The sequence below is a fragment of the Melanostigma gelatinosum genome, assembly GCF_949748355.1.
Source record: "Melanostigma gelatinosum genome assembly, chromosome: 13".
In the NCBI taxonomy this organism is placed as follows: Eukaryota; Metazoa; Chordata; class Actinopteri; order Perciformes; family Zoarcidae; genus Melanostigma; species Melanostigma gelatinosum.
The window spans coordinates 5,629,930-5,639,929 of NC_136646.1; positions in this window are offsets into that span (position 1 = coordinate 5,629,930).

Genomic DNA, 10,000 nt, shown 5'->3' on the forward strand with positions numbered 1-10,000 from the left:
ATTATTATTGTTGTTATTATCATTATGTTTATTATTATTAGTAGTAGTACTATTCTTATTATTAGTATTAGTATGATTATTATTATAATTAGTATTACGGAACTGTTCATTTGATCTATTTGAATTGCCTGTAATAACATGCTCATATTCAACTGTTTTTTGTCTCTTTTCAAAACTATTGTCATATTTAATTTAAAATCAGTGTTATTAAAATATTTTGAATTATTGATGAACAACTATATTATTAGTAAATGTGCTGGATATGAATTATAGTTTGCATTCAATATACACATTTTTGGAATCTTTTAAAGTAATTGTTAACATTTAATAAATGCTTATATTTATTAGTACTGTTAATAATATAATTGTATTCCTTTATTTATGATAGTATATAATAGTAATATAACAATAAGATCCAAGAGGTTTTTTGTTGTGTATAAAATCAATACACGTAGTAAAGTGATGATTGACAATGTAGAAAAATTATGAATTATTCCAAAATTATTTTAGAAATACACTAACAGGCAAATAATAATAACAGTTATTATTATTATTATTGTTGTTATTATCATTATGTTTATTATTATTATTAGTAGTACTATTCTTATTATTAGTATTAGTATGATGATTATTATAATTAGTATTACGAAACTGTTCATTTGATTTTAATTGCCTGTAATAACATGCTCATATTCAACTGTTTTTTGTCTCTTTTCAAAACTATTGTCATATTTAATTTAAAATCTGTGTTATTAAAATAATACTTTGTAATCATGTACGTTTTATTTTTCATTTGTTTCTAACTCTTATGTATTAATTTGTATTACATTTATTTGATCACAATATAATAATTTAAATTGAAGTTGGAATTTATACATTTAAAATGATCAACTACACTATTATACACATTTATACATATATATTTATATTTATATTTATATATATACAGTATATATATATATATATATGTATGTTGGAAATAGTCCCACATGGAAAATTATAATATAATGTTATAAAATGTGCTATTTCAAAAAGCTTATTTTTTTCAGATTGACATATCCGGACTCCATAACTAAAGAAAATAAGCGTTAAGTAGTTGTTCGGATTCACCTTTGAAATTTAAATCAAAATTATTATTTTTTTATTTGCTCAAATTAGACACCAAAATGAATTAATGTGTCACGTATATATGTGGAAAAAATAATTTCAAAGTGAAGCTGTCAAGTGTTTTATAGGCGATAAAAAAGAAGCTGTTCATTAAATGATTAAATAAATAAAGTAAGAAATGAAACGTGTGTAGTCCAGGGATCCCACAGTCCCAAAGCCCAACGCTGACACACGAGGTGGATTAACGATGATCATAAAAGAGTGCAAACAGCTCAACCACTGCGGTCTCTCCTCTCAAACTGCTTTGTGACGACTGTTGTCTTTACAACAAACACAAGTAGCACAAAAGAGCAATGGACCTCCTCCCTCTGAGAACTCTGGGTAAGAGAAGGCTGCCTGCTATAAACCGTGATCATGTGAAAGTGAGATATCAGGGCCAGTCCCAACGGTACGGAAGCTCAGAAGGACCATTAATGAAAACCTAAAGTTGAGTCACTAAATGTGTGTTTTGGTATCCGAGCCCCAACGTTCAAGTTGAAAAGATGTCATCTTGAATTTTGGTGCCTAATTTTCAATTGATTTAAACGTCAAAGTTGAATCCAAACAAATACTTAACACTTCATTTTCTTTTTCAGCAATGGAGTGTTGATATGTCAACCTGAAGAATTTGTTTTAGTGACATTACGTATGTTTTATATTACATTATATTACAAATTTCCAAGTTAGAAATTCAAACCACATGTGTAGTTTAATGCATAGTTGCCCAATATACAATCATGTGTTTCACATCCTTATGTACTTTCTTGACTTTCCATACTGGTCTATCAATGTACGGATGAGAAGCTCCCTTGTCTCGTGGAGTTATACTTACATTCTCTGAGCTGTTTGAACAAATTCAGTACATTTTTTTTACTGAACAAAATATCAGCTTCAAATCTAGTACTACTAAAGTTACTAAAGTACGGTGTTTTTTATTATTATTATTCCTGGCATTTCCACTCATGGGTTTTGGAAAATGTGCATAAAAAGAGTTGGATGGAAACAAACATATTTTGAACGTTAACATGCAATTCCTCTAATGGCCACTAGATGGCTTCAAGAAAACTCTACCTAGAGTGAATGTGTCAGCAGGTATAGATCACATTTACATCATGTATGTGATGTTTATCTCGACATTTTATTAAAATAAGGAAAAGGCACGAAAAAAGATAACACGAAATACATATTCACAGTAGGCTGTATCCTACCTGATCATAAGAATCAGCTTTATTGGCCATGTATGCGTGTATGCAAGGAATTTGACTCCGTTTTTTACAATGCTCTCAACGTACATACATAGAATATACAAATAAACAAAAAAATGTAAAAAATAAAAACAAGGACAACAAAGTAGAACAGAGGTAAGAATAAACATGTAACTACTATGTACAATATAAATATAAATATATATCCAAAAGTATATATATTAACATGAAAAACAACGACAATGGATAACATGAAACACACGATACAGACTATGATTTAAAATAGATTGAATCGATGGCACAGGAGAGGTCATGTTTCAGCCTCAGGCTCTCAGTCTGCCCACGTGCCTCGGTGCAAGGCACGGACCCAGACACCACTGTCAACGACACAAACAGCCACGCAAAATATGAACAACTTGTAATGCATATGCCATGAGCACAACTCTTGATAAAAACAGTCATTATATGGTGATAATTCTAAGGTTGTGAACAAACAAAGCATATCCTATTGTTTTCTTCTCGGACCATGAAGCCCTGGATTGCATGTTATGATATTTATGGTATGTAACTAAGAATCATTAGTGATAACATAACCGCTTGTTGCATTTCCAAACTGTCTGAATGTCACTCAACTTTAATAAAGGTTAAAGTCCGTCCTCAAACATGTCCTCGGTAGAACACTCCTGCTGTCAGCTCTGCTCATTTTTTCAACCTTTCATCCTGTAGCCAGGTAGACCCCCCCCCCCCCCCCCCCCCCCTCCATCCAGCCCATCAGAGTGGAGGAGAAAAGCCATCTAGTAATGAACAAATTGGAATTGTCATTAGGCTGGCTCTGCAAGGAGATGGGCCTTTTGGAAATAAAGGAAAATCCTGCTTAATTAATAGCGACATCAATCATGGTTTATTCCAATTGGCTAAAAGGCGGTCCATATCCTGTCTGATTTATAGGCCAGACGAAAGAGAGTTGAAGTGATGACAAATGTAAGAGAGGAAGAGAGATATAAATAGAATCTTCAAAGTTTATTCCTTTGTTACTTCATGTGTTTTTTCAGGCGGCAACCTCCGGTACTGGAAAGGGAAGCCAATGCAGAACTCTCTTGAATTTGCTTTCTCTCTAATGGCCAGCAGGGGGCGACTCCTCTGGTTCAAAAAGTCTGCCGGTACTTGTTTAGAAGTCAATGAGAAAATGACATTTGGGCCGCCGGAAAAAGTCGAAAGACTTAAATCATATCACAGTGTGTGTTTTCAAGTCATGAAAGTTAACCATAACATTTTGGCCGCCTATAATATCAAGATGGCGATGGCCTAAATGCCGAACTCGACCAAGCGATAGGTGACCTCACAGTGATACGGCCATTTCTTATTTGCAGTTTATGAGGACTATGGTATGTACTAAAACACTACGCCTGCTCCAAACCACATATGCCACCGCACATGTCATCACAAAACACAAAAGACCAACCTTGAAATGCAGTTATTATGGTAATAATAATTCCAAATACTTTTCATGCTAAAATGGCAGCTTACACTCCAGCTGAATGAGCAAAATGTGTGAATAAATACGATGCATATGGTTGAACAAGTTGTTTCATCAAAACTATGGAGGTAAGGTCCAATGCTCCAACTCATTTTCTATTAACAACGCTCACTTGCCTAAGAATCACCGAGTCAACACACAGAAACGGTTGCTTATGATTTGTGTGATTTTCCGTCTTCGCTGCTGTGAGCACAGCCACATGTTGTGAGCACAGCCACATGTTGTGAGGATTACCTCTGCACGACTTCATCCTGTACCAATGTCGTACACCAGGAAGTAGTGTGCTCATTATATGCATAGTAAAGAGGAGTATAAATGAATGGTACCCTGTGTAGCGCCACTATGGAGCAATGGTTTAAGAGTGTGTGAGTTCTAGAAAGCTGGGTGATTATTCCAACTGAAAGATAGTTTAAGTTAAAAAAAGAACTGTTCCCCGAATAAAATATGACCACATCATCTCTCTCTCTCTATATATATATATATATATATATTAGTGCTGGGCAACGATTAAAATATTTAATCGCGATTAATCGCATTGTTATGGAAAAGTTCAATAATGAATTATAAAGTAGTGTATTGCGCACTTTTATTTTAAAAGTACTGCGATATGAACTAAAAGGCAATAACATTTGGTTCACGAGATGCAGGTAGCATGTTTTATACTTCATGTGAATATAATTCATACTTTGTTGGCATCTTATTCTGAAAACCGGATGTTCGGCTGAAGAAACCGACTATAGGATGTTTGCTGGCTTTTATCCCACTGTTCTTGTCATCCTCTTGTTGTTATGTCTATGTATTGTCTCTTGTCTTTAAATAATACAATTTTTTTTTTTAAATTTTAATTGTTTTTTAAAGATTTATAATATAATACATTTCAAAAATGCGTTAACGCCCAATAAAATAATTGTCGGCATTAATTAATTAATGCGTTAATGCGATAATATCGCGTTAACTTGCCGAGCACTAATATATATATTTTCTTTTTTAATACGTATTAGATATAATATGTATTAAAAAAGAAATAGCAGAATCATGTTATGATAAAGAATCTTAGCTGATGGTAATCCAGGTGATATGTTCCAGGGATGAAACACTGCAACATCACAGGAAAATCTTCAAAGCCGAGCAAAGGAAATGAAAAGATTTAGATTTGTCTTTCTTTTCCAATCCTAACAGAAGTCTAACAGGTTCCCTTCCTTTGCTGCTTTGCCAAAAATACTTGAAGTGTTACCATGGCAACCCTTGTGAGATGGCGGGATGATGGAAGGGGTGTTCATTGACGTTAGAAGAGGAGAGAAGGCTGCTAAAAGAAGGTGGGAAGATGCACCAAGACATATCAGTAGTCCCACTCCTGAGCACCAGAGGGACACATGTGCCATTAAGTGCATCACAGAGGAAAGACATGTTTTTTATTCATAAGTCATCAATATCAATCATTAATTCTCTGATATGAAATTAATTTGATGTCTATCATTTCCAGTCCATGTCCTGTACATGTATGCCAGCAGTTGACAGTTAGTAGTAATGAAGACAAAACTTCTGAGAAAGTTCCTTTGAAATCTGAGTGTCTCTGATCGTCCGAGGTCACCACAGGTCAGCTGCCCGAGGTCAGCAGAGAACAGAGCTCATGTGTCCATCGGTTCAGTTCACGTAAGCCATCCAGCTGTTTCAGCTGAAACACTGTACTTCCTGCTACAACAGCTTTCTCCACATCAGGTGCTTTGATTGTAAATGCTAAAAGTTGAAAAGGTATTTTTCACAGAATGCATTGTGTACAAGTTTCTTCACTGATGTTGATTAATACATCCATTTACTCATCTCAAACCTACCATTTATCCAGGACTGGGTCAGCAAGGCTTAGGAAGGTAGTCCAGATGTCACTCCAGCCAGCAACAGATCCTCCCGCCCCGGGGTCTCCTATCAGTTGGGTGTGCCCTGAACACCTGCAAAGGAAGGTACCCAGGAGGCATGCTGATCAGATGGCCTGGAACTCCCTCTCTTTTTGTGAGCTACTTGCCCTTTCCTAAAGGGTGTGTCCAGCCACCCCTTTGAAGGAAACTCATTTTGGTGGCTTGTGTTCTTTCAGCCGCTACACAAAGTTCACGACAATAGGTGAGGGTCGGAGCCAAGGTCAACCGTTGCCCTCCAGCTCAGCTCCCTCCTCAGCACAACGTCCCGCATTGCTGCTAATGCTGCACCAATTAGCCCAAGGCTCTCACACTCCATATCACCTCCACTTGTGAACAAGACTCTTACTTGGACTCCTTCACTTGGGGCAGCAAATTCCTCCCAACCCTGAGGGGGAATCCATGGGGATCCATGGCCTCAGGCTCGGAGGTGCTGACTCTCACCACTACCACTTCACATCTGGCCACAAACCGCCCGGGTGTGCGCTGGACGTCATTGTCTGAGGAAGCCGACAGAACCACATCATCTGCAAAGAGCAGAGCAGCAGGTATGAGGTACCAAAAACAGAACATTCTCCCGGCTAAGATCCCATCCATGAGGATCACGACAAAATCTGTGACAAGGGACAAGCCTAAAAACAAGTTTGACCATCTGTCGAGAATAGCTTGAAGCAATGGCCCCACATACTCGCATACTCCCGCAGTAGCCTCAACAAGACTCCCTAGTCGCATAGAGGTGACCCTCTCAATCTCGGGGGCAAAACTCCAACAAAGCAGAGCTCAGCCGAGGGCTTGTGAGCAGCTATGCTAATGCCTTACAATAACGTTCCTACCAAATACAAGCCAACACAGAGCTCGACCCACCACACCAGCAAACTGCTGTAGTTTGTATTGACGAAGATTAGAAGTCGTGTTGTGTAATATATACAGCTCATCCAGGTGTTTCAGGTTTACAAAGACTTATAGGCTGCCTGAAGACAAAATGTCCACCTTTCTGTAGTTCAAAGTTCACATTTCACCTCGATGCTCTTTGATCTCTGTCTTGCTTTCTTCCTCTTTTGTCCAGTGAGTGTTTATCAGGACCAGTATTACCAAACACAAGTTTTCAAAAATGAAGAGCTACGGGTTTCTCCTACGCATATTTAAAAGATAACTCTGAGAGATAAGCTAACTCTGTGAACCTAAAGCAGCAAACTGTCTTCCGTTGGCTTTGTCTCCTTCGCATTGCCCACTCTTAACTCTCTTAACTCTCTTAACACTCTTAACTCTCTTAACCCTCTTAACTCTCTTAACACTCTTAACTCTCTTAACTCTCTTAACACTCTTAACTCTCTTAACTCTCTTAACACTCTTAACTCTCTTAACTCTCTTAACACTCTTAACTCTCTTAACACTCTTAACTCTCTTAACTCTCTTAACACTCTTAACTCTCTTAACACTCTTAACTCTCTTAACTCTCTTAACACTCTTAACTCTCTTAACTCTCTTAACACTCTTAACTCTCTTAACTCTCTTAACTCCCACCCTTAGTTAGTTGTAAAATCCTTTGTGCTGAGATTACATTTTCATCAGATTGTATCTTCTTTGTCTGAAACTGTGTTGTGTTGAACAATTCATTTACATGAACTGGATTATCAGTGCGTTTTGAAATGTAGATTAAAGTATTACGAAGGTTTTTTTCAATGTGACTGGTCCAGGAACAGCCTTTCAACTGACCTGATCTGTTCTATTGGCATGAGAGAGACGTAGAGCGATGAGGCAGACACGTTTATGGAGAGGAGAAAATCAAATCAGTGGAGCGCTCACACACTCTCACAGACACATACATGCAAACTTAGCACATGTCAGTTGTAGCCCCCGTCCTGCAGCCAGTGATGAAGTGCTGTGTGTGTGTCTCACTAAATTGTTTCTGTGGTTTAAATGACGCGACTCTTCCTGACCCTTCTGTTTAATAACCTCTATTTTAAAAAGGACAAGATAGAAATGTCATGTTGTGAAAAAGAGTCAGAGAAGAGAAGTGCTCTGGTTGCACATTACTGGTATTGATTAAAGCCTGTGGTGAAAAAATAAACAATATTTAGGGCTCCAAAGCAATTCCAGTCATTCCATTATGTACACATAAACAGTTGAAGAGAAAAGCTGAATCATTATTTTCCTGGATGTTTCTTGTTCTCAGAGGGTAGCATGGAGGACATGACAACGCCAACTGATTCCCTACAGACACTCAAACCCATTCTCACAACCCAGCTCGTCCAATGCCGACGCGTCTGTACGGGACGCACTGGGCTTCAGACAAACTCCAACGTGAACCCATCGGCCTCATCACCAGAGGCTCAGAGCAACCAACGCAGGAGAAAGAGGGAGAACGTTCGCTCAGGAGGACGTTGGGGTGGATGGTTGGGTCAAACGAACATTGAGTCTAACCAGAGACCGTGTTCGTGTCCCGTGTGAAACCACAAGCTACTTTGACCTTACCCTTGTTAGCTAACCTACATAACTTCATACTGCATACGTAGGTAACGGGACAAGCATTCATATTTTACTTGAAATACTTCTTTTAACCGTAACCATGATCTTTTCTGAAGCCCAACCGAGTACTTGGTTAACTTCAGCAACACACCTGTTCATTAGGCTGCATTATTGTGCACTTGACACCGAAACAGAAACATCTTGCTCTTCAAATATGCACACATTTTAATGTCAAGCTTCCAGTTTCTTCTGCCGCTGATTTCTTCTCCTTATTCAACTGTTGCTCAGAGGGATCGTCGTGTCTTTCTGCCCTTTCAGTTGTCAGTCTGGTTGAACGATTGTACAGGCTTTGTTCTCCGTGTACAAAACTATAGAACATCTACTGGTAAAGATGACTTTCTACAACCTCATAGCATGAAAGACAACTCAGAAACATAGAGTCGTCCCCTTAGACGTCGGAGTGTAACCAACTCAGCTTCTGTGGCCGGCTATCCTCAACCTTTGGACGGCTGTGAATGTATATCTTGTCCCATACGTATATTTTCACTTTGCACGAGTTCATGTCTACGTTTGACTTGTTCTACTTCTGTGATCTTCATTTCCAATGAGCATCGTTTCAGGCAGCCTGAGATCTGAGATGTTCATCGCCAACGACTGCTTCTCCCTGGTTGTGCACATGACAATGAAGAACTGAACAATGTGAAACTTTAAGATCTTTGCGCAGTTTTGTGCTGGTTGTCAAATAATACTTTTTCTGCCTTTATCCCTTTGACTCTTTCACATTATAATTGAATCCTTCATTTGTTGATGAGAATTACAACACAATTTATCAGTTTTAATTTGAACTATTCGTGAGTTGTGATTCATTGAATCTTGTCTCTTCTTGTGTTTGCTTCCTCCTTGTTGGTTTTTCCGTGCCTCCATTCCTCTGATGATGAATGGAGTGTTTTTCACTGTTATCTCTCCACTTCACTTCACTCACTCATTCCTCCCCCTCTCTCTCCCTCTCTCTCCCTCTTCCTTGTGTCCTGTGTTCATCTAGTCTCTTCCTCCTCCCGACATCATCCATCTCTCTCTTTGAATCCTCTGGTCACTTGAAAGCTTGTTCGACATTCTCCGTCCTGTCTTTCTGCAATTTATCTCCTATTTCTTTGCATTCATTTTTCTTGCTGAAAAATACTTTTTCTTCTCTTCCTTTGAACAAAAGAGTGAAATATTTTGAATGTTATTTGAATTTACTACCTTTGTCATTTTCTCTTTTCATGTGTTTCTTACTCTCCTGATTATTTCTTCCTTGTTTGTGTCCTCTCCCCTGCTCGTCTCCCTGTCCATATTAACGTCAGCTCAGTCTGGAACAGATAGCATCTCTATTGAAGCTCCAACCAGACCGACCCTGTCACCCTGTCCTCTTTTATTCTCTCCCCTAATGGCGTTGTTTGGTGTTTTCTTTGTGTTATGTTCTGTCTCCTGTACCTCCTTTCCTGTCTGACGTCCACACCCTGTCGCTATAAAACTGTCACGATGGTCATAAGGCGACGTGCCGGCCTCTCTGATCTCCTTTACCCTCTTGAAACTCTCGCTCAGACGGCAGGAGAAAGAGGCCTCCTGCATCAAGCACCAGGCCGCCCAGAAGACTTCTAGACGTGGCACGGAATGCTTCTATAGAGCACAGAACAGCTCCCGAACATTCACCAAAGTAGCTGAATATTATTACATTTGTTTTACAGTGGTGT